This window comes from Erythrolamprus reginae, chromosome 2, assembly GCF_031021105.1.
Source record: "Erythrolamprus reginae isolate rEryReg1 chromosome 2, rEryReg1.hap1, whole genome shotgun sequence".
Classification (NCBI taxonomy): domain Eukaryota; kingdom Metazoa; phylum Chordata; class Lepidosauria; order Squamata; family Dipsadidae; genus Erythrolamprus; species Erythrolamprus reginae.
Window position 1 is genome coordinate 171,427,027 of NC_091951.1, and position 26,334 is coordinate 171,453,360.

Here is a 26,334-nt window from a genome sequence, read left to right on the forward strand (position 1 = left end):
AAGGCAGTCACATGATCTTTAAGCTACTCCCAGTCACATGTCCATCAAGCCACTCCCACCTGGTCACATGGCTCGCAAGCCAACTCACAAAATAAGCCACACCCACAGTGTGGTAGTAAAAATTTTTGCAGCCCTTCACTGGACACAGCGTTATTAGAGGGGGGGGGACACACAGCAGGAATCCAGATTGAATTTCAGTGCCAGTTTCAAAGACAGGGCACCAGTAGATCACCTCCCCAATGGAGATAGAGAAAGAGCACACAAGCCCAGGAATAGTATTCTGAGTGGAATGGTTGGTCTCTATAATTCAAATTGCAATGTGCAATTTGCAAGCATGTTTTCCGTGTGTTCCCACAGCAAGTGTTAAATGTAAAAAAATGGCAAAACAAAGTTTTGTTTGTATGTTTGATATACTGTATCTATCACACCAACAGAAAGCACAAGTTACCCCACAAGAGATACTGTTGCCAGGTTCTTGTTGTGTTCTCAGGCTAACATTTTAAGCATAAAAAGATAAAGGAAATGTTCTTTCAAAGCTCCATTGTTAACCTATTGCACTGGTGGTTATCATTATCATTATTATTATCATCATTATCATTATTATTATTATTATTATTTATTATTATTATTATTTATTATTATTATTATTAATTATTATTATTATTATTATTCATTAGATTTGTATGCCGCTCCTCTCCGTAGACTCGGGGCGGCTCACAGTTGTGGCTTTGATATTTCCGTCTTGTAAATAATAGTCATCCTATAACCTGACATAAGAGAAAGACGACTACAGGACCTAAATCGTGTAAATAAAATAATAACCTTCAAATTTTTCTGCTGATACCCACATCTATGGGGGTCATTAATAGAGTGCTCTGGGGGGAAAGGAAGCGCCCATAAGTTCATTTCAATATATACAATCTATACAAAATATATACAATATATTTTTTAATGGAGGGGCCTGGCTTTTGCCATCTTTATCCCCCTTAGCACTTCTCAACTTTACAGAGAACCAACCACATTTCTAGAAGTTTTGGGGCAATTAAAGTCCCACAGATTAGAGGGAGAGAACACAAGGGATAATTCCTTTTTTTCCTTCTCTGAACATATGGATGGTGATTCTGAATAAGAAGGAGATTTATAGAATTAAAAGTGCTGTAAAGCTTCCTTTGGAGAGACAGGGTGGGGTAGTGATTGAAGACAATGAGGTAGAAACTGGGAAACTCTGCCTTTTAAATCTGCCTTAGGCTCGAAGCCAGCTAAGTGATTTTGGGCCAGTCACCAAGGGTGGGCTACTGCCCGGATGGGGTGGGGAACACAGTGGGGTAGAGAAAATGGAGCTCTACCCCAAAGCACCCAATTTGCACTGAAAGATATTGAAAGAATAATAATAATCCTGCATAAGTTACACCCACAGGTGTGGTAGTAAAAATTTTGGTAGCCCTTCACTGCCAGTCACCCTCTTTCAGCCCTAAGAAATAGGTAAGGGCTTTTAAAAAAACTTTGTCAACAAAACTGTAGGGACTACTCCAGGCATTTGACTCAAAGGCTCATACATACACACAAAGTTGCCTTCGAAGCAGCAGGAAACATACCAGCATAAAATCTCTCTTGCTACAGCATCTTTGCTTCACTATCCCAGCAAGCAATTCTAAAATTTTGAGAGAGTACCATAAGCTCTGTACTAAAATTGCTGCCATTGGAAAGGGAATAGGATCAGTAGTGGGTTCCTACCGGAATGGATGAGGACGCTGCACCAGTAGTAAAACGGAAGCCGCGTGTGCAGCTTTCAGTCTCTGGCATGCGCGCCTGCATGTCCCAGCAAGACTTTGCTTCTGCGCATGTGCAGGAAGTAAAATCTCACGAGAGGACGCGTGTGTGTGCATTCGATTTTGGTGAGTTTTTGCTTGTGCAAAAAAAAAATCACAGAAATCTTGCATCCTGCCAATTCGATAGGATAGATGATAGATAGACAGACAGACAGACAGATAGAAATAGATAGATACAGTAGATAGATAGATAGATAGATAGATAGATAGATAGATAGAAAGAAATAGATACGATAGATAGATAGAGATAGATAAACAGAAATAGGTAGATAGATAGATAGATAGATAGATAGATAGAGATACAGTAGAGATAGATAGATAGATAGATAGATAGATAGATAGATAGATAGATAGATATTTGCCTAGTTTTTAATTAGAGCTATGACACCAGCAGTGAGTTGCTCCTGGTTCAGCCTAGTTCTGTGAACCAGTAGTGACAGTGGCAAGAGGCTCCGCCCATCCACCCAGGATGCTTTTGTGCATGTGCAGAAGCATCAAACGTGAGCAATGGGTTTTAGAACCCAGTACTGTATCACACCCCTTCAGTTTGTGTGTCTGGTGGCTTATTAGCTTATTCATAAGAAATCAGGTTTTGTAAGCAATCAATTAACTTTAGCCAGAGTTAATAGTTGTGCCTTTGCCTGCTAGAACACCTGCAAGCAGGAGCTAAAGGGGTTGACTACAAACACACAAGTTGTCTCTTATTTAGATTAGCTAACAGATTGTGGCTTTGACCCTTGACTAAAAAGACCTTGCAAATGAACCATTACTGAAATTAAGGAAGGTGACTGTGATGTTTAGCTTAAGCGCTGCTTAAGGGCATCTGGACAAGTGTCTAGAGACCAACAAAACTTATCATTAATAACATACCGGTAGTAAAAAAAACCTGAGGGAGTCAAACTTATATAATAATGAAATAGAATTAAATAATTGACAGTAGAATCTCTGGTCCCAACCATAATTTGTTCCATAACTTTGGTGGCAACCTGAACCTAATTTTAGAAATTTGGGGCTTACAAAAAAATGGCACAGAATGGGAAACCGGCTCTGGGGAGGAAAAAAACATGATTTTGGGGGGGAGGGTCGGACTCCAATTTGGTTGTGGTCAGAAGCGTTTGTGATCAGAGGTTCTACTGTATTATGGAATGGCTTTGCTTTGTGCCCCATGTGACACCGACAGGGAAATGTGGAACCAGTCAGTCATTCTCTTATTATTATTTTTTTCTGTAGAAAGTTTTTAAAAAATAACTGTGCCTGATTTCTGGGGTGCTGCTCTTTGGAAGTGAAACCCTTTTCTGTTTCTATACAGAAATAAAAGAGTTTTGTCTTTTTTTGATCCTAGATGGACATTAGCTTATTCACACTGTAGTCCTTGTACCTAGCCAGCCTTCTAGCCAGCACAGGTCAGTTGGTGATATTGCTGCTCTGAAATGGCCTCCCTTTGAAGATCAAAGTCACTCTCTTTCTGCTGGCTTTGAGAAAGTGGCCAAAACCCAAACTATTCTTGACATTTTCTTGTTTTAAAGCATGGCAACATTTTTATTATTTTATATTTGTTTTATTGTCATTTATTTATTGCTGTTTTATGTTGGATGTTTTGTTATGAGTTGTATATTTTATAAGCCATCTAGAGTCTGTGGATTGCGGAGCAGTATAAGTTCAATAAGTCAGTTAATCGATCGATTTTATTACTATACCCATGGTATTTTCTTGGAATTTCAAAATTGCCCACTGGCTTGACAAAATGGGAGGTCTCTTATTTAGCCAATCCAATATGAAACAATGCCAATTCACAGCATTGTCCTGAATGTAAAGAATATAGTCACCTGAATAATGTGAGACCATTTAATGTTTTGATTTAGGGATGAAGCACATACTGTATTTGGAGCGTGCATTTTGCTACTTTTTGAATGTCCTCCCTCCGCCCCCCCCCCCCCCGCAAAATAGGAGCAATTTTTGCAAGATAAGATCCACAAAAATTATTAGTGAAATTCTCTCCCTCCCACTACTTCCAAAATAAGCTGAAATCTGCTTTAGAATGCAGCTGCGAGAGCAATCATGGGCTTCCCAAGGTATGCCCATGTTACACCAACACTCCGCAGTCTGCATTGGTTGCCAATCAATTTCCGGTCACAATTCAAAGTGTTGGTTATGACCTATAAAGCCCTTCATGGCATCGGACCAGAATATCTCTGGGACCGCCTTCTGCCGCACGAATCCCAGCGACCGGTTAGGTCCCACAGAGTTGGCCTTATCCGGGTCCCGTCAACTAAGCAATGTCGTTTGGCGGGACCCAGGAGAAGAGCCTTCTCTGTGGCGGCCCCGACCCTCTGGAACCAGCTCCCCCCAGATATCAGATATCTTGCCTTTCGCAAGCTCCTTAAAACCCACCTCTGTCGTCAGGCATGGGGGAATTGAAATTTCTCTTCCCCCTAGGCTTATAGAATTTATACATGCTATGCTTGTATGTATGAGTGGTTTTTTAAATTGGGGTTTTTTAGATTGTTTTTAATATTAGATTTGTTTACATTGTCTTTTTATATTGTTGTTAGCCGCCCTGAGTCTTCGGAGAGGGGCGGCATACAAATCTAATAAACAAACAAACAAACAAACAAATAAATAAATAAATAAATAAATAAATGGTAATTTGGGCAATATTATTTATTTGCTTGTTTGCTTGTTTGATTTTTATGCCACCTTTCTCCTTAGACTCAGGGCGGCTTACAACATGTTAGCAATATTAACCGATAGTGCTTAGGAATATTCTATAGGGTGCAATGCTGACATCACCATCTCTCAGACTATCTATGCCAGCCTTTTCCCACCTTCCAAATGTCTTGAACGAAAGGTCTAAGTCTTTCCTCAGCCAATAGGATGTGAGTTTGAGTGTGAGACATTTAGAGGATTTGTTGGAGGCTGACGTAATCCGCAGGCAAGTACAGTATTTGAATCGTTTTGAGCTGCTAGCTGGGCTTTGCTGCAGATTGCTAAAAAAAAAAAAGATTTTGAGATTCATGTTGCTCTTAGATGACTCCCTTCCCTCCCATCTTTAGGAGTGGGGAGGAGTGCACTCTGCACATGTTCAGAAGCACTTGTGTTGTAATGAAGGATAATATTTGTAGCTCAGAGGTCGATACAATGGGCCCTTGCTGCTCTCTGAGCTTTTATTGCAGATGTTCCGTTACACAAATTAGGTGACATCTTCAGTACTACAAGCTACTACCAGTAGCACTGGTGATGTTACCCAGTTTGGGTAATGAAACCTCTGTAAGAAAACAAGCAAGCTCAAAGAGCACAGATAAGGACCGCGCTTGTGTTCTTCATTGGAAAGAAAACAATATTCCAAGCCATAATGTTCCGGTCAGTGCTCTATGGCAGGGATCTCCAACCTTGGCAACTTACTGTCTGAGGAATTCTGGGAATTGAAGCCCACAAGTCTTTTTTGTTTTTAATTTTTAAAGTTTCTTTATTGAAAAAAAGAACACCACCACAATATATATATGTGTGTGTCGACATATACAAATCACAAGAGAGAAATTTGAGCTTGTACCACATGATTCTTCACAAACACCAAGACAAATTCCTTGTGTGTCCAATCACACTAATAAAATTGGCTAATAAAATTGGCTAATAAAATTCTATTCTATTCTATTAAAACATTAACTACCTATTATGAAAGAGATTTCATACAAAAATTACTGGTATATATTTGTATTTGTTTTTATGAAGACCACAAGTCTTAAAATTGCCAAGGTTGGAGATCCCGGTTCTAATGCAAAACTACTGACTCAAAGGATGCCTTTCACTAGCTATCCTTGCCTTGTACTTTCTTTCTGACAGTTGAGCCTCAGTGGTGCAGTGGCAGTAATGCAAGCTACCTATGCTGATCACTGGCTGCCAGCAGTTTGGCAGATCGAATCTCAGTAGGCTCAAGGTTGACTCAGCCTTCCATCCTTCCAAGGTCGATAAAATGAGGACCCAGATTGTTGGGGGCAATAGGTTGACTCTCAGTAAACCTCTTAGAGAGGGCTATGAAGCAGTGTATAAATCTAAACGCTATTGCTCTTTCTCATCTTTTCTCTGATATTAAATAGGGCAGACAAACAAAAGAGCCTTTGCGATGCAGCCGAGCTAGGGAAGCCTTTTGATCCGGGGCCTCAGCTCTATAAGAGTCAGAGGAGACCTTTTAAACGTTTCCTGGATTCCAACTCCCGTTAGGCCTCAACCGGATACGGATGATGGACGCTGGAGCCGTCGGGGAGAAACCCCACCCAACCTTTCCTTTCTCCCTTCAGAATACCTGGAAACTTTTTTCTCCCCTCCCTAACAAAAGAAAAAAAAGGCTTTCCCTCAGCCTCCTGGTCGCCTTGACTCCTTCCCCCTCCCCGCCTCCTCCCCCCTCACTTCCTCGCCCGCGCCGAGCCAAGCCGAGCAGAAACGCAAACATTTTGGGCCGCGCGTCTCTGCCATCGATCATTCCCGCGTCCCGGCTCGGCTGAGAGCCGCCTCCCCCCGCCCTCCCGTCCCGAGACAGGTTTCCGTGCTTCATTCCCGATTCGGCTCATGCCCACCTGAGCCGCGGCGCTGACAAATAGACATTTAAATCAGACAATTAGCCGGCCTCCGCTGCTGACATTTTTAATGTATTAATGTGCATCAACAGCTAATACATAGAAAATTCCCCAAATAACAGGGCTTGGGTAAGAAGAGGTTGCTTTGCCGCGCGGGAGCTGGCAGTGATATACGACTCCGGTGGGGCGCCGGACCCGCAGTTCGCATTAATTACCAGCCGACTGACAGGCCGACGTGACAGCGCGGAGTAGGCAGGGGCCCCGTTATATTATCTTTAGCCCCCGGGGTGGGCGAGCTGCGCCGGCGAAAGGAAGCTGCCGACGTTGTGCATCTGTTAACGCCAAATCCTCCTCGCTCGGCCTCGCCTGCCTAGGCCGGGTGTGCTTATAAGTTGGCAGTCCGTAAACCTTGGGCCCGCAGGTTTTAAAAGAATTAACATTTGGTCTTCGAGGGGTCAAATGCCATGAGGTATTTCTGAGGGGAGGCTATTATTAAAATGGCAGCTGTGGTTTATCGAAAGGAAGAGAGAGCCGGCCAACGCAAAGGTGTGCAAAAAGTTGTGCCCAGACAGTTAAGAGAGAAATAAGATATTTTTCTCTTTTTAAATGGTGCCGTTTCTGGGGGGGGGGGATTTTCCCCTTTGTTTTTTGTCTGCTTTTTAAATCACTTTTTGTTGATTTGCTTGCCTGTTATTACTACCATTATGATTATATATATTGTAAATTATTTTTGCAAATACATTACGTATGGAGCCTTTTAAAATAATAAAATTTATTTTTAAAAAAAAAAGAAAAAGAAAAAAGTCATGCTCAGGAAACATAAAGCAATCCATCTGGTCTGCAAAAGTGATGGAGGAATAAGGGTAGGTATCCAGAAGCACGTTGTGGTCAGCAAAACGAACGTGGACGGAGGATGTAGCATGAGTCCTCGGAGATGGGCGGGATACAAATCTTATTATTATTATTATTATTATTATTATTATTATTATTATCATTATCATTATTATTATTTGCGCACAGAGGTATGCGTGGAAGAAAATTACATCCGGTGTATGGATATAACTGTCAGAATGAAATGTATAAAAGTATTATATTTCCCTTCCCAAGACAGGTTCTCTGCTCAAAGGCCTAAAGTGCAAAAACAAGGAGATTAAAAACAAACAAAAATGGATCGTTAAATCGCACTGAGTAGCACTGTGGTGAAGAAAAGTATCAGGTGTGCACAGAATTTATACTTGAAACTCAAGCGTGGATTTTGCATACAAAAGAGGCTGGGTGTACATGCACTTAACTGATTTCCACAGTGTTATAAAAGACATGTTGGAAAAATGTTCAGCATTGCTGAAATTGGAATATGTTATATATCCATCTACATATGTGAATCTTTGGGCTTGGAAGCAGAGAAGCTGTAAGGACCTGTGAGACCCTGAGTGGACTTCAGGCCATACAATCCAAAATAAAATGCATAAATTAAACAATGATTTCATTTATATAATAAAAGTGGAAGTAAATGAGATTATATTTACTAGCTGAGCCTTATCATTCTGGTTAATGTTTGTAAAAACAAAACTAACAGCTAGAAATAATCTAGGAGTAATTTATACTCCTAGTACTTAATGAAAGAATTCTGGAATCATTCTTAGAAAAGAAATAATAATGTGATCTTTATGGAAGAAGACTGGCAGGTGGAGACCTTATAAAGATCTTTTTTTGTGTGTACTGTATATTAAAAACATGAAATGGTCCATTTCTGATGCTGCTGCTAGTTGCTTCAATTGTTTTATGTGTGAGTCTGGAATCATTTTCAATTCTCCTCTGCCTTGAAAATTGTCCTTCCCTTTGGTTTTTGTCTCTCCCAATTTCAATCTTCCATTTTTTATCAGTCATGGAAGATGTTTCCCTCTCAACACTACACAACTCAATATTGGAAAGTAGTTTGTTTGGCTAACGGATGTATGCTGTGGGTTGGCAAACATGGATTGCTTCACTCCTGTGATATATTGCACATTTAGCTGAGGTTTAATAATTGCAGTACTTTGGGGTTTTCTTCTTTTATCCTATAGATGTCACCGATTGCTCCAAACTGGTAGATGAATGTATGGCTCTGTTCCCGTCTCTTCCCTGAGGAAATGAATGTCAAGAACAGCTCAGAATTGCTAACTCTCCGAAACAGAAAAGTATTGAATTTCCTTCTATCCCCTCCGATGTGCTTCTTAGTTCCCAGCAGCAGCAGTCACTGATCTGAAAGAGCTTGTACATGTGTGAAACAACAGCTCAATAGCAGGGATATGTAAGATTGGGGACCCAAGGCTGCTGTTTTCACTGAAGCCTTTGAAGCACTGCTGGGTTGTAAGAAATGAAGATTCAATCACAAACCATGCCTTACAGACTCATAAATATATGACTTGCAAATGGCAACTTTTCATTTGCTCTCATTTGCCAAAATAATTGCATGCTGCGGTAGACGCTGTCACTTGTGTATCAGCTCTCCCGCATATCCATCACCCTTCTATTCTGCCTATGAATCATCCACATTTACTACTAAGGTGTGATTTATGCAACCATAATAACTGAGGAGGGAACAATTAACTTGAGTTTTTTGCATCACGCTAAAACAATGAACCATGGTTAACACATCCCAGTGATTCAGTTGATAGTATGTAAATTGCATGATGGCCAAATGCAATATGGTTCAAGAGGAACGGTGGGGGATCGTGCCAGGGTTAAGATCTGCATTCAAATCCTTACTGAGACATGAAAAATACTTATTAGTGACCTTGGATTAGACACAGGGAAGGAACATGCATGTCATTGTGAGCTCCCTGGAGGAAGGCTGGGAGACCCATGTAATAAATTAACATTGCCTGTAGTAGCTGTTCTACCACTGTTGTAAATTTTCTAGCAGTCAAGTTGGACAGCTTTGATGCTGACCTCCCAGCACTGCAGGGAAAAGATATCCATCACAGCCTAGGCTATAGGAAATGTTGAAGGAGTGTGGTGGCTTTCTGTGATACTGAGAAATCCAAGTAATTGTATCTCCACAGAGCTGAGTTTAATTTGGCTGAGATCCTGCTTCATAATATGATTAGCACAATGATTAATTCAGCTCAGAGATTTTGGTTGACGTACCAAAAGTCCTGATTTTCAAAGATCCAGACGCCACAAGGTTGCAGAAATGAAGCAAGACTTTTCTATATCTGTTAGCTATGATTTAGTGATCCTTTGAAATTTCACAGCCTGGGTCTGATAGAAAGTTGGATTATTTGTGTTTTAAAAGAAGTTATTTCTGTATCTCTTTGCTGCTAAGTAATAGTCATCGTGAGTGGTGTAGGTTAGTTCCTCTGTACCATATTTCCCTGACAATAAGACATGTTCCCATAATAAGGCCAATCAGACTTTTTAGTGCATGCACTGAAATAACCCCCCCCCCCCAATAAGCCCCCCCTACTTTTCAGAGAAAGGGGGAACATTATCTCTGGGACTGCCTTCTGCCGCACGAATCCCAGCGACCAGTTAGATCCCACAGAGTGGGCCTTCTCCGGGTCCCGTCAACTAAACAATGTCGTTTGGCAGGACCCAGGGGAAGAGCCTTCTCTGTGGTGGCCCCGGCCCTCTGGAACCAACTCCCTCCAGAGATTAGAATTACCCCCACCCTCCTCGCTTTTCGTAAGCTCCTTAAAACCCACCTCTGCCGTCAGGCATGGGGGAACTGAGATGTTCTTTCCCCCTAGGCCTCTACAGTTTATGCATGGATGTTTGTATGTATGTTTGGTTTTATAAATAAGGGTTTTTAGTTGTTTTATTATTGGATTGCTATACAGTGGTACCTCGGTTCTCGACCACAATCCGTTCTAGAAGTGTGGTTGAGAACCGATTTGGTCGAGAACCGAATTAATTTATCCCATAGGAAATAATGGAAATGGATTTAATTGGTTCCCAGCCCATTGACTTGCTGGGAACCAATTAAATCTGCAGTATTTCCTCTATTTCCTATGGGATAAAGATCTGAGGGGATGGGGTGAGAGGGAAGGGGAGTCGGAATCCCGACACGCCCCTCCTGGCCGTCCCCTTAACAGCCTCCCAGTCTCTACCTTGTAACTGCTCCAAGCTGCAGGAAGGGTAGGGCTCATAGTTCCCTCTAAGCTGAGCAGTGAGCAATCGCTCACTTAAAAATCATCATCAACTCAGTTTTCCAAACCTGCCCAGAAGCCGAGAGGGAAAGAGTGAGAGGGAAGGAGAGAGAGAGGAAGAGAGAGAAACAGATAGAAAAAAGAGAGGGAGGAAAAGAGAAAGAAAAAGAATGGGAGTAAGGAAGAGAGAAAGGAAATCAAAATCTAGTTTGAAACTAGCTCAACTATTTAAGTGGCATTTTGATATTGATAGAGTTGCCCCATTATGAGCTCACTGTTATAGACACACAGTACAGTATTTTATTTTGAAATACTCTGAAGCAAAACAGGGTGGGTTTTTTATTTGTTTGTTTGTTTGTTTGTTTATTTCTGTGCCGCCCAGTCCCGAAGGGACTGCCGCTCAGACACTATACTTTTCCGCCCACCCCCCAAAAAAATTAGAGGGAACACTGGTAGGGCTGGCTGCAATACCGGCAGCTTCGGGGAGCTACTTTCCTCAGCGGTTCAGTTGGTTGCCTCCAAGCAGCTGCACGAATTTTTTCTTTCCTGGCGGCCGGGAACGTCACATGATGCAGGGAAGCTGCCGCCGCCGCCGCCAGGAAAGAAAAAGTTCATGCAGCTGCTTGGAGGCAACCAACTGAACCGCACGATATTCCCGCCGCTGCTGCTGCTCCTCGAGCCGCCCAGTCTCTACCTTGTAACTGCTCCAAGCTGCAGGAAGGGTAGGGCTGGCTGCAATACCGGAAGCTTCGGGGGGCTCCTTTCCTCAGCAGTTCATTACCTCCAGGCAGCTGCCTCAACCTTTTCTTTCCCAGCGGCGGCTCCGGCGGCTTCCCTTCAACACGTGACGTTCCTGACGCTGCTGCTGCTCCTCGAAGGGAAGCCGCCGGAGCCACCGCCGCTGGCGGGAAAGAAAAGGTTGAGGCAGCTGCCTGGAGGTAATGTACTGAACCCCTGAAGCTGCCGGTATTGCAGCCAGCCCTACCCTTCCTGCAGCTTGGAGCAGTTACAAGGTAGAGACTGGGAGGCTGTTAAGAGGGCGGCCAGGAGGGGCGTGTCAGGATTCCGGCACCCATTCCCTCTCACCTCGTCCCCTCTTACATTTCGGATAGTAAACAAAATTTTCTGTTCAGTATCCGAATTTTTGTTCGGATACTGAAGCAAATTTTTGCAGAACATTTTGTTCGGTATCCGAAATGTACGAAAACCAAAGCGTTCGAGAACCGAGGTACCATTGTATATTGTTTTTATCACTGTTGTTAGCCGCCCCGAGTCCACGGAGAGGGGCGGCATATAAATCCAATAAATAAATAAAATAAATAAATAAATGCCCCATGCACCTTACACGCCCATAGCAAGGCACAGTGCTCGCTGCCTGCTCTTGCCCATTTGTTCCAAGTCCCTCAACCTTTCCTCGGAGAGATAGAAGGTGGCAGCAGCAGCAGCAGCAACTCACTCAGCGATTGAACTCATGTCCAATGATGCAGCGTGGTGAGAAAGCGCCAAGACGGCAGCAGGGCCCTGTTATGGAGCCTGCCGAAAGAGTCGCTCACTGAGCCAGAGAAGCAGGGAGGCGGATCCCGGGGCAGGTGACTGGAAGGGCCCTTCTGCGTCTCACAGAGGAGGGGGCTGGGGCTCTCCCCCCCCCACTTCAGAGCCTCAATCCCTGCCTCACCTCCTTCTCGCAGGCAGGAGTGTGTTTCAAAACAGTGCTGGGAGCAGAGCTCAGGGGGGTGAACCAGAGAAGCAGGAGAACATTGGGATATGGTCAGAATTAGCCCTGTCAGTAAAAAGAAAATGGTTGTTTTGGTAGGCTGATTTTAGTTCAAGACAGGGAAAACCTTTATATGTTATTGCATATCAGATGCTTAAGTTCAAAATATTCTAATCAGTTTTGGTTCCTCTGCATTTTGACTTGGAGCAATTCAATTCAATTTATTAGATTTGTATGCTGCCCCTCTCCGAAGACTCGGGGCGGCTCACAACAGCAATAAAAACAGTATAACAATGGAACAAAACTAATAATAAAATATATAAAAACCTCAACAATTAAAAACCATACAGCACATACACATCAAACATGAAATATAGTAAGCCTGGGGGAGATGTCTCAGTGATGGTAGGGAGTTGTTCTGTGATAGCTTTCAGGCAACAAATTCCCTTTGGAAGCCCACATTTCAAAAAGAGGTGCTTCCTTCTTTCTTTCTTTCTTTCTTTCTCTCTCTCTTTCGCCTCTTTATTGACATTGCCTGCTATGACCAGACGTAGAAAAGTGAAATCCAGCTATTTGAAATATGTTCAGAATGACCATGTTGACAGGCAGTTCATTCTGGAGGAAAAACAGGAACACAAGTGGAATAATAACAGGCAACAGACCCCCATAAAGAAGCTGCATCGCAGCATAATCAAATTAAAGAGGACTGGAGATCCGGACATTGGAACATTTCCCCAATAATTATAAAGAAGTTGACTCTGCTCATGAAACTGCCCAGATTAAAAGGAAGATATTCTCAGGCTTCTTCATCTGAGCACTTAGGAGCATTTCTAGCTTGCCTTCGGAAACAGAACTTGATTCATTTGCAGTTTGGGGGATACTGTTGGGCTTAATTCTGCATTTTAGGCAGGAAGAGAAGCATCCTGTCCCTCTTAATAATTTTCTTCCTCTTCAGACAAGGAAAAAAGCCAAGGGAGCCTTTACTGTAAGGTAATGCAAACAACGATCTCTCCTGTGTCTTCAGCTTTGAAGCAAAACAAATGTAAAAAATGTTCCTATGTTGGGAAGGGCCAGATATACTTATGCATTGGATGCTTGTTATAAGGCATAATTGGGGACATTGATCAGACCTGACCGTCAATGCTTCAAGGAATCGATTGGCAAAATTTGCTTACTAATTGAGGCATTTATCATCTTGTCCAAATTTGAGGGGGAGGGGCACAAAAGTGAATAGAAAGATAACGTTTCACGATCATATCACAAGTCTTGGGTTCTCTTTCTTGTTAGTTTACTATGTCATCTTCAATAGATTGCCTTCTACAGTATATCAGACTATAAGTCCCATGACACATCCTGGATAGTGTTCTGTCTGGGTCACTCCGGAAGCCAAGACCAACCCAAAAAGAGAAGCCAGACACACCGGTAAAAGGCAAAGGCAGTTTATAAAATTCAAGAAAAACACAGGTAACAGAAAATGTCCTTACAAACAGGAAAACGCTGTATCTTCAAAGATCCCACGAAGGCAAAAGTCCATGCAGCAATACTGGATTCTTGCTGCCAAGACGAGGCTGTAGATAGCAGACCTACACCCCCAACGGGTCTTCCAAACTGCTGGGCCACAAGCCAGGAACAGAGACGCCCAGAACAAAGCAGGACACCGTAACTCCAATCTGATAACACTCCACATGGCTTCAAGGGCTTGCCTGCCTTTTAAACCCTGCTAAGGAGGACCACACCCAAGCCCAGCTGTTCCTAATTCAGTGCTGATAATACTTCTTTAATTGCTCCTTTCTTTGATCTGAACGTCTCTGTCGCATGTCAATGATGGCTTGTGCTTCATCACCTAATGACTCCAAGCTACTGGCTGGGGAGAGCCCCCCCCCCCGGGGCTCTCATGCTGTTCTCCTTCGTCCCATTCCTCACTTTCCTCTCCCCCGTGCGACTGTTCAGCCCCCTCCTCTTCGCTGTCATCCTCCTCCGGGCATGGAGCCAGCAGAGACACAGCCGGTCCCTGAGCAGCCTCAGGCTGAACCACAACAGATAGGCACTGCTCTTTCTAGAGAGAATTGTAGATCAACACACTTGGAAGGTCTCTGATTAGAGAAGGTTCTCCTTCTAGTCAACGTATCTCATTTTCCCACCAGACTGCACCTTAGCATAGCAGATGTTGGGATTCCTGTGCAATTGTTCGCTAATCTTCACCCTTGGTTCTTCCAGGCACAGGGTCTCTTTTGGTGGTTCATCTAGCTAGGATTTATATGGACGTGGGCAAATGGTGACTATGTCAGAGGTGGGGTCTTCCAGGTCCGGACCAGTTTGCCTGAACCTGTAGCGACCCGCTGGTGATGGCACAATAACATCACAGAACCTGTTCGGTCGGTGCCAGTCTGTGGGCGCTGCCATCTTTTTCTTTTCCAGATTTTTTTTGCAGAGTTTCTGTCACTGTGCGTGTGGTCACCATCTTGTTTTGGCCTTTTTGAATTTTTTTGCCATTGTGCATGTGTTTGTGTGCGCACCTACAAGGCACAGCCACGGGGTGTGGGAGGAAGCGAACCAGCAGTGGGGTAAGTTAGAACTCACCCCTGAATAACAGCCAGGATCTGAGGATGAACAGCAATTCTGGCGCTCTTCCTTTCCTGTCTTGTTAGCCTTTGCTTAATGTGAGTGTTGACAACTTGAGAGATCAATACAGCTGACCTTTTGCAGGGCTGAGGATCTGATGCATGACAGGTCAGATTTGCCAAGGCCTAGAGCTGGGATCCAGAGAGAAGAAAGCTGTAATGGTATGTGGGAATGACCTTGGGAAAATGAGACATGGTAAGAGACAGAATAGCCCACAGCTGGGTAATGGGAGAGGCAAGAGGATCAGAAGAGACCCTCCCTAGTTTCCAGGGCTTTAATGGAGAAGGCGGGAGATTCGTACTTTCGGACTTGAAAGATTCTGACAATGTAGTTTTACAATAAAGTAGAATTAGCTCACATTGTCATGTTTTCTGTCTGGTCAACCTAGTAAAACTGATATCAATCTTACAATTGTACAATTTCTGCTTGTATTTGTAGCTAAGGTTAGGTGGAATAAAAACTCTAGGGGTATAAAAAAATTACAGTGTCCTACCTATCTCAGACTGCAGCATCTGCACATTTGGATGGTTCCTTATCACAATTAAAGCCTAATGAAACAAAAGATTGGGATAAAGATAACCTACAAAATGTCACAGAAATGAGAACACCCCCTCATATTTTGTAAATTATTTAAGTATATCTTTTCATGTGACAACACTGAAGCAATGGCACTTGGCTACAATATAAAGTATTGAGTTTGTAGCTTGTACAACAGTGTAAATGTGCCCCTCAAAATAATGCAACACACAGACGTTAATGTCTAAAGTGTTGGCAACAAAAGTGAGTACATCTGTAAGTGATAATGTCCAAGTGGGACCCAAAGTGTCAATATTTTGTGTGGTCACCATTATTTTCCAGTACTGCCTTAACCCTCTTGGGCATAGAGTTTACCAGAGCTTCACAGGTTGCCATTGGAATCCTCTTCCACTCCTCAATGGTGTCATGGAGCAGGTGACGTCTCTGTTAGAGAGTCTTGCACACCTCCACCTTTCATTTCCGGATGTCCCACAGATGCTCAATAGAGTTTAGGTCTGGAGACATGCTTGGCCAGTCCATCACCTTTACCCTCAGCTTCTTTAGCAAGGCAGTGTATTGTTTTGGAGTCATTATCATGTTGGAATACTGCCTCTGCAGCCCAGTCTCTGAAAGGATGGGATGATGCTCTGCTTCAGTATGTCACATTACATGTTGGCATTCATGGTTCCCTAAATGAATTATAGCTTCCAGTCCTGGCAGCACTCATGCAGCCCCAGACCATGACATTTCTACCACCATGCTTGACTGTAGGCAAGACCCACTTGTCTTTGTGCTCCTCACCTGGTTGCCGCCACACACACTTCACACCATCTGAACAAAATAAGTTTATCTTGGTTTCATCAGACCACAGGACATGGTTCCAGAAATCCATGGCCTTAGTCTGCTTGTTTGCAGCAAACCATTTGTGGGCTTTCTTTCTTTCTTTAAAAGAGGCTTCCTTCTGGGACGACAGCCCTGTAGACCAATTTGATACGCCATGCAGCATATGGTCTGCATACTGACAGGCTGACACCCCACTCCTTCAACCTCTGCAGCAATGCTGGCAGCACTAATACGTCTTATTTCCCAAAGCCAACCTCTGGATATGATGCTGAGCACGGGCACTCAACTTCTTTGGTTGATCATGGCAAGGCCTGTTCTGAGTGGAACCTGTCCTGTTAAACCGCCGTATGCTCTTGGCCACTGGGCTGCAGCTCGGTTTCAGGGTCTTGGCAATCTTCTTATATCCTAGGCCAGTGATGGCGAACCTATGGCATGGGTGCCACAGGTGGCACACGGAGCCATATCTGCTGGCATGCGAACCACTGTCCTAGCTCATTTCATTAATTTCATTTTCATTTCATTTATTAGATTTGTATGCCACCCCTCTCTGAAGACTCGGGGCAGCTCACAACAAAATAAACAGTTTAATTCAATTTAAAAACAATTTAAAAAATCCTTACAGTAAAATAATCACATGAGCCAATCAAACAATACAGAAACTCAGCTCCACTCCAACATACATGTGTGTGCTGGCCAGCTATTTTTGGCTCGCACAAAGGTTCTGGCAGGATGTTTTTGGCTTCCAGAGAGCCTCTGGGGGGATGGGGAGGGCGTTTGTACCCAACTCCAGGGAAGCCTTTGGAACCTGGGGAGGGTAAGCATGAGCCTACTGAGCCCACCAGAAGTTGGGAAACAGACCATTTCTGGCCTCCAGATGGCCCTTGGGTGGTGGGGGAAGCTGTTTTTGCCCTCCCCAGACATTGAATTATGGGTGTGGGCACTCGCGCATGCATGATAGCACCAGCCCACACTCTTTTTGCACCCAAGGACAAAAAGGATCGCCATCACTGTCCTAGGCCATCTTTATGTAGAGCAACAATTCTTTTTTTCAGATCCTCAGATAGTTCATTGCCATGTTGAACTTCCAGTGACTAGTATGAGAGAGTAAGAGTGATAACACCAAATTTAATACACCTGCTCCCCCTTCACACCTGAGACCTTGTACCACTAACCAGTTGCATGACACTAGGGAGGTAAAATGGCTACTTGAGGCCCATTTTGACAATATCACTTAGGGGTGTGCTTTTGTTGCCAGCAGTTTAGACATTAATGGTTGTGTGTTCTGTTATTTTGCAGTGATAGCACATTTACACTGTTATACAAGCTGTATACTCACTACTTTACATTGTAGCCAAGTGTCATTTCTTCAGCGTTGTCATATGAAAAGATATACTTAAATATTTACCAAATGTGAGGGGGTGTACTCACTTCTGTGACATACTGTAAATCCAGACTATACCTGGCAATTGCAAAGCATACGATAGGATTTCCTCTGTTTGCTCAGAGGTTATTTAAAAAACACAAGAAAGTTTAGTATTCCCTTTTTCAATAGACAGGCTAGGACCGGAGTGTCCAACCTTGGCCTCTTTAAGACTTGTAGACTTCAACTCCCAAAATTCCTCAGCAAGCAAAGGTTAGCAACCCTGGTCTAAGAAAAGATGGTAGGAAAGGCTGTCACAATAAGATAAACTAGTCCAATATTTTCATCTCCGGGCACTCAACATTCCTCAGGTCCTTACAAACCTACAAGGTCAACTTTCTGAAATATTGGTTTTCTTTTGATGTACAGATCTGTATTTCTTTTTACACTATGGGAAGCCCAAGATTTACTCCCTAATTTTTAAGTGCACATTAGTGTATTTTTTCAGTACCTGGTTTTCATTTACAAGTTAGCTTGGAGTTACAGTATCTAAGTTGACTCCATCAAAAGTGGTCTTGAGTTCTGTCAGCACTTTCTTCCTTCAGGATGGTCCATTCCGTCTTCCCCACTGTATCCACTAGCTGAATTATTATATGCTCATTGAATCTTTCATCAGATGCCTTACATTGTTTTGCTGACTCCATCACTTCAGTTATATTTTTCCTGAAAGATAGTTGGTATTGCCACAAATCATGAATGTACTACCGGAATGAGATTAATTGAATGAAAGGAAAAGCTTTGCACAGGCATCTTGTAATAGGGTTGTAAAGGCCTTCAGAATAGGCATTTAGCACACTGGGTTCTAGCCGGGACTTTAGGTAAACATTCCTTCAAACAAATCGTCTTTTGCCTTCTTTACGTAACAATATACCGTAATTTCTCAAGGACTAAATATTTATCAGGTCTACCCTTTCCCTCGTCTGCTCTTATATTCTTCATTTGAAATCCAAAAAGTTGAAGGTGTATGTTCCAGGGTGTCTGGAACTTACCTTTCGTTCATCCTAATGTCCTTTATGATATTTTAAATAATAAAGGATTTATTTTCTCCAGAATATAAAGATAGATAATGATAGGAAAGGGACTTAAAATAAAGGGAGTTGTTGGAAGAAGTAAGCCTTTGAAACAACTTGAATCAAAAAGGATGAAGAATTCACAAACTCAGCAAAGATATAGACACGCTGAACAAACCAGAATATGCAAGATTGGCAGCAGAGGAAATCAGTGTTTTAGAGAATTGAGAATGCTGTACTGGTGTGTTATTGAACTTACTCAAATTTTATGTATAAGAAATTCAGGCTGTGAAACAAAACTCCCTGACTCAGCTCATCTGCTAAACTTTCAGAGTTATGGACTAAGTCTGCAGTCTAGCCTTTAAAATGCTAACAAATTGCTCTTTTGTGTTTTAGCCTCACACCAATACACTTTCAACATCCTGAATAATCAAGGGAGTGTTGCTGAAAAACTCTGGTCTCTCTCCTCTACAAATAAAGTGCTGTGCCAGCATCTGCTAATGATAAAGTAAGAAATAATTTATTCAAAACATAAATGGCTAGAAAAAGTACTTACTTGTGCAAACAAAAGCAACTTGGACTCCCCTGTCTATGTGAGATACTTTGTGCTACTGATGAATGAATGGTGCAGAGAGAAGCTAGAACACAGGCTAAGAGTTCATTAAATGAAATGCTATGTGGGGCATTGCAAAGGTGATGTTTTTATATATTCTGTCTCTTGTATAAATTAACCTCAACAAGGTAAATCCTTAATCATGATAATGAAAAATAAGCTGGCATGCAAAGTGAAAATGAACAGTAGGTTAAGCTTAGGTCAGAAGTCTGAAAGCTGTAGTATGTGAGAAGTGATTCTTTAGCTGCTTAAATCAAAGAAAGGAACCACAGGGTTCAGCAAGTGTTTATGGAGGTAGATGGCAGAAATAAAAGGAAGCATTTTTGTTCCTAGCCTCCAAATGATTGATATGAACTACTGTTTTATTGCTGAGTCAACTGTGCTGATCTTTATTAAATTGCAATCATGTAAGATTCCATTCCTATAATTCTAAATTAGAATAGAATAGAATAGAATAGAATTTTATTGGCCAAGTGTGATTGGACACACAAGGAATTTTTCTTGGTGCATATGCTCTCAACGTACATAAAATAAAATATACATTTGTCAAGAATCATGTGGTACAACACTTAATGATTGTCATAGGGGTCAAATAAGCAATGAAGAAGCAATATTAATAAAAATCTTAGGATATACGCAACAAGTTACAGTCATACAGTCAACATGGGAGGAAATGGGTGATAGGAATGATGAGAAAAACTAGTAGAATAGAAGTGCAGATTTAGTAGAAAGTCTGACAGTGTTGAGGGAATTATTTGTTTAGTAGAGTAATGGCGTTCGGGAAAAAACTGTTCTTGTGTCTAGTTGTCTTGGTGTGCAGTGCTCTGTAGCGACGTTTTGAGGGTAGGAGTTGAAACAATTTGTGTCCAGGATGTGAGGGGTCAGTAAATATTTTACCCGCCCTCTTTTTGACTCGTGCAGTATACAAGTCCTCAATGGAAGGCAGATTGGCAGCAATTGTTTTTTCTGCAATGTGTTTAGAGTTATAATGATCCTGACTGTAACCAAACACCAAGCATTTCTTTCTCCCTAGTAAATAATATTTCCCTGGCCATTTCTCTAGAGATAAAAACTAAGAGGTCTAAACCTGTTCTTGGTTAATGTATATATTCCTCCCCATGAATTCTTCTTGAGGTGCATTGGATACCTTTTTACTGGGACTGAGCTCATAGATCCAAATTTGCCTTGATTTTAGCTAGAGACATCAATGTAGGCAGTCCTAATGATTTTTACTCCTATGAAGACCAGACCTGCTTCCACAAGAAGACTAGAAAGTATTTTCCCACCTTCTTCAAGCCAACACATGCTCTGCATCTGTTATTGTCATAACACTTTCTGGATGGTTTCTCCAAGGTCATCTCCATAGTTCCATGCAATGATGAATCCTTTCCTTTCCCACTTTAATGCAAAATATATATTTTTTTACTCTAGCTATTTTAATCTGGCCCTGAGAGTTCTAAAGACAAATGCATCATTTCAGAAAGCTGCAAGTTAATTTTTTTTGTCTATTAAACATTGCTTACAAATTTTAAAGAGCTTAGCCTCTCAAGATTGGAAGGAGAATGCACCCTTTGGGGCCAAAAGAGCATTCCTAGCATGGATTATATAATTGATACCTAGCACACTTCTTCTTGGCAGTTATGATCTTGAAATGCTGCACAACATGAGCCAACAATGTGCAGCAGCAGCCAAAAAAGTCAATACAATCCTAAGCTGCATCAACAGGGGAATACACTCCAAGACCAGGGAAGTCTTAATACCACTCTACTATGCCCTGGTCAGACCACACCTGGAGTACTGTGTTCAGTTCTGGTCACCACACTTCAAAAAAGACATTGAAACTCTGGAGAAGGTACAGAAAAGAGCAACCAAAATGATCAGGGGTCTAGAAACCAAGACTTATGAAGAGAGACTGCGGGAACTGGGCATGGATAGCCTAGAGAATAGGAGGGCCAGAGCGGACATGATAGCAGTCTACAGGTATACGAGGGGTTGCCACAGAGAGGAGGGGATCACTTTATTCTCCAGGGCACCGGAGGGCTGGATGAGGAACAACGGCTGGAAGCTGACCAAGGAGAGATTCAACCTGGAAATAAGGAAGAACTTCCTGACGGTCAGAACGATCAACCAGTGGAACAACCTACCAGCGGAAGTTGGTACTCTGGACTGCCATTTGGCTAGGATGCTATAGGGTTTCTGCTTAGGCAGGGGGTTGGACTTGATGACCCACATGGTCCCTTCCAACTCTAACAATAAATGAATGAATGAATGAATGAATGAATGAATGAATGAATGAATAGGTTTCCATTCTGACTATGATCCCTTTCTACCACCTTGGGCATTTCATCTCGCAATGATTTGGTTCAGAAAGTGTTCTCAGCTTAAGACCACAATTGAGCCCCAAATTTTCATTGCTAAACAAGACAGTTGTTAAGTGAATTTTGCCCCATTTCATGTTTCTTGCAAAAACCGTTAAGTGAATCACTGCCCATTGTTAAAATAGTAACATGATTGTTAAGTGAATCTGGCTTCCCCATTGACTTTGACCCCCAGGGACACTGCAGCAGTCACAAATACAGATCAACTGCTAAATGCTCAAATTTTGATCAGCACCCACAGGGGTGCTACAATGATCATAACTCTGAAATACAATCATAAGTCAGGTTTTTTTCAGTGCCATTGTAACTTCGAATATCACTAAGCAAATGGTTGTAAGTTGACTACATAATTCCCAACTCAAGTGGTCTAATGTAATTTCCGTAGCAGTCATTCAGTTTCTAATCTTATCTGAACTCCTATTACTTAATTTACTTAAGCCCACCAAGCTGCTAAAATGCATTCATAAATCATTAAATCCCTCTTACCAATCGCAGAAGCATGTACAAGATCAAACGACTGCCATCCACATTGGCTAAAAATGCAATGACCCCTGCAGTATTTATTAGTTTAATAACTTATTTATTAATTCATATTTCTATGTGTCAGATTACTCTCTACAGAGACCTTCTGGGTTGGCAAGACTGAATAGCATACAGAATTAAAAACAAAGATCTAAGACAGTCAAAAAATAGAAACAGAAATTTACATGTCTTCTGCTATAACAGTAGTCGCTTCTACTAAAAATCTGTAAATCCCTCCCAGAGTGGCCCGCATCCCACCTTAGATTAAATTTGGTTGTAAAAGCAGGTCATATCTGAAGGATAACAGCGTTAGAGCCATTTGTATCTGAAGGAGCCTCTAGATAGACACATAGAAGACTGACGGCAGAAAAAGACCTCATGGTCCATCTAGATCAGTTTATTACAGCTACATTTTATGCTTCATGAGGTATATCAGTCCTTACTATCTGTGCACAATCAAATATCTTTGCACCTGTTTATTCAACATTAAAGGAATTGTGTAAGCTTCTTTTAATGTAAATTTCCACACCTTCCTTCATTGAAGTACAGTTTAATCTCCTTGCTTGTCTATGCTTACGGCATGGCTATTCTCTAACTCAAGTTGGGTTTCATTGCAGCCTCTGGGGATTAAGTGAATAATGCCTTACTGAGAGACAAGATAAATAAATGAAGTAGGCAAAGGCATTTAGGCATTTATTTTGAGTCCTCCTCTTCTTGGCTATGTCATATTTGTGAAGCCAGGCTCAAAAGGCTACTAAAACAATGATCAAATTTGCTAGTTGCAATGGGAATATTTCAGTTCCTGCTACTATCCATCTTTCTTTGGTTGCACTTTGACTCAGATAAAATTATTATGGCAACTCACAATTTATTCAAGAAATTGGAACAATCAGGAAATTGATTGTTAAGAAATTGGTACAATCAAAGCAGTGAACCAAGGATAAGTTCTACTTACCTGTTCTGACCTAGGCTTTCTGATTAAGTAAAATGGCACAAATGGCATCTCACAAACCTCTTTTTATTTGCAAGGGCTGCTAATTATTTTCATTAGCAGGCGTATTAAAAGTCCAAGCAAAGTAAAACAAGTCCGACTAAAGTCTTTCAGGGAAAGGAGATAACACATACAAAACTTGCTCTTCTTTGGCAAACTGCCAAGGATCAATTTACAGGAAAAATTTAGCAAGTCTAATGTGAGTCCTGGGTTGCAATGACAAGATCTAGAGATGAACTGAGTTGCTTCTCGCAATGAAGTCTTTCGTGTTCTCCACTTATATAGCCTATTAGAGTGACCAATTATCCCCAAGCCTTACTCCTGAGTAGTCCTTTTCCTCTGGAATTGTTCTTGCCTTATTTATTTATTTATTTAATTTATGTATTTTGTCCAATACACAATAATACACAATGAAGGTTATAAAAGATATAGTAGAGGAGATACTGTATATGAGATATAGGAGAGAGTATAGGACAGGGGAAGGAAGGCACTCTAGTACACTTATGCACACCCCTTACTGACCTCTTAGGAATCTGGAGAGGTCAACTGTGGATAGTCTAAGGGTAAAGTGTTGGGGGTTAGGGGATGATACTACAGAGTCCAGTAAAGAGTTCCACGCTTCGACAACCCGATTACTAAAGTCGTATTTTTTACAGTCAAGTTTGGAGTGGTTAATATTAAGCTTGAATCTGTTGTGTGCTCTTTTGTTGTGGTGCTTGAAGCTGAAGTAGTCTTTGACAGGCAGGACATTGCAGCATATGATCTTGTGGGCAATACTTAGATCATGTTTAAGGCATCATGTTTAAGGTGTCGTAGTTCTAAGCTTTCAAGACCCAGGATTGGTCTTCTGGCAGCTCTATGCATGTGCGCATCAAGAACAGACTCCTCCTGTTCTTCTGCCTCACTCATATCAGCTTCTGGCTGTTCTGGAGGTGAGATAGACTTCCCCAATGGCCCTGGCTGGATTCCTGCCTCTGGCACTGAGCCTTCTCCGGACTCCAGGCCCAGGTTCCTCCCCAGTCTCCTCACTCACTCTTCCCTACCTATCTCCTATCACCCATCTCCTCTCACTTATGACCGTATGACTGTAACTTGTTGCTTGTATCCTTAAGATTTTTATTAATATTGATTATTTCATCATTGCTTATTTGACCCCTATGACAATCATTAAATGTTGCACCTCATGATTCTTGACCAATGTATATTTTCTTTTATGCACACTGAGAGTATATGCACCAAAGACAAATTCCTTGTGTGTCCAATCACACTTGGCCAATAAAGAATTCTATTATATTCTATTCTTCTCTGTTTTTTAATGCTTGGGTTTTTTAAAGTAAGAATTTAAATCAACCCTATAAAAATCTTTTTTGAGTTTATTGAATTACTCAATAGATGTTTAAAAAAGATTTGTTCTTGCTCTGATTGGCATTCCAGAATGCCTTAAAGACTTGGCTGTTGTGGGCTAGGGTACAGTAATTGTGTTCCCTGCCGGATTGTGTGTGGTTGTGGGTAGCTGGGTTTATCGTTGGCTCTTTTTGTTTCTTATTTTATATTTATGGTATTCTGTTTTTATTCTATTAGTTTTAATTGCACCCTGGGCTAGTTGGAATTGGATAGCATCTCTATTGAATGAATAAAATTGAATTAAAATTTAAATACATTGGAGCTATAATAAATTTGAAAGAACTTTAGAACATATGCTCTGAAACTGTCTATTGGTAGTTCCTTTTGGGACAGCAGGTCCTTGGGGAAAATTACAACTGAAAGATATCTGTGTAATGCTGAATTATATTCCAAACATTTGTACTTCGGACTTCATCCGTTTCTGAAGTGCTCTGGCTATATTGTTTTTGGAAGTTGCAGAAAAGGTGATTGTGTATGCTTGGAAGGATGTGCGTGCTCTGGACTCTAAAGGTTGGCTTAATGAAACCTGTCAACGCTCAACCTTTGAACTAGCTCTTTTTTGGCAGAGGGGCCAGATGGGATGATACATTTTCAAATGGTCTAGATTTAATTTATTGTTTCAACAATTCCTATTTTAGTGGTTCATATGGCTGTTTTTTTCTATTGCCAAAATCTCTATTGGAATATTCTATGGCATTATTATATATGGGTGTGAGTGTTTCACTTTTTTCCTTCTTTTTTCGGTTTGCATTATTTAGTGTTTGTAAAAGCATGTCACTGTTTTAAAGACATAGCTTAGAATGAAAAAGATTCATTTCTCCTTGTTATTGCTTATATTGTTTATGATTCTCAAGAAAAATTATGCTTAAACATGGCTTCCTTTGAGTTGGTGATATAAAGAAGGGGACAGGCGGCCAGAAAAATCAGACCATTTTGCTTGATGTACATCCTAAATTAGGACAGGGGCAGGGGCAGAATAGAAGCTATGGAGGCAGGATAGGGATTGGCTGTGGAGGCAGGGAGTTTTAGACCAGTTTGTTTTCTACCACTTTAAGGATGGTATAGTTTGTGTATTCATCTGAAGAGACCCATCTTGACCCCATTGCCATCTTCAGAGCTATCTACTTGCAAATCACATTATTTCACCCCTTTCTTGCCGGGGGGGTGGGGGGTGGGGGTGGGATACCTGTCTCCTGCCTGCCCCCAAATGCCAGCCCCTTTGCTTCTATGACAATTTCCATCCAAACACATGTGATTAAGGACATAAATAATCTTATCTACTGGAAGGGAAAGAAATTTTGGGAAGGGCTGTTACCTCCTTGTTGGGCTGGACATCAGTAACCTTTGCACATAGCACTATTAAGTCTCATTCCATATAATATTCAGCCTTCTAAATATGCTACATGGCCAAATGTGGACAAACACTGGTTTGGCTTTTATCCCATGTCTTTGTATATTGCCTTTTCATGAATGTTTAATTGACATTAAACTAAGATTTTCTTTCATTTATTTGAAGATTTGTATGACTGCCCAACTCGCAAAAATGTGACTCTGGGCAGCGTGCAAACCATAAAGCAAATCATAATATCCAACAGAAAAATCCCCAGCAACAAATCACACAATTGGGGCATAACCTCATATATATGAACTGCTAGGATGAATCCACCTAACCTCGTGGCCCCAACACCTGGGGGAACATCCAAGTCTTCAAAGCCTTCTTGAAGGCTAACAGGGTCATAGCCAGTTAAATCTCTAGTTCTCACTGTGAGAA

At 41.7% G+C, this 26,334-nt stretch overlaps 1 protein-coding gene across 1 annotated transcript in view; it reads left to right on the forward strand.

The window, feature by feature from the left end:
* The first annotated feature begins 1,839 nt into the window (after positions 1-1,839).
* DNAJC22 (DnaJ heat shock protein family (Hsp40) member C22) overlaps positions 1,840-26,334 on the forward strand; it is a 49,309-nt gene continuing 24,814 nt past the window's right edge. The window contains exons 1-2 of the mRNA XM_070735990.1: positions 1,840-1,895; positions 19,052-19,163. The gene's annotated coding sequence lies outside the window, so the exon portion shown is untranslated. The remainder of the gene's footprint in view (positions 1,896-19,051; positions 19,164-26,334) is intronic.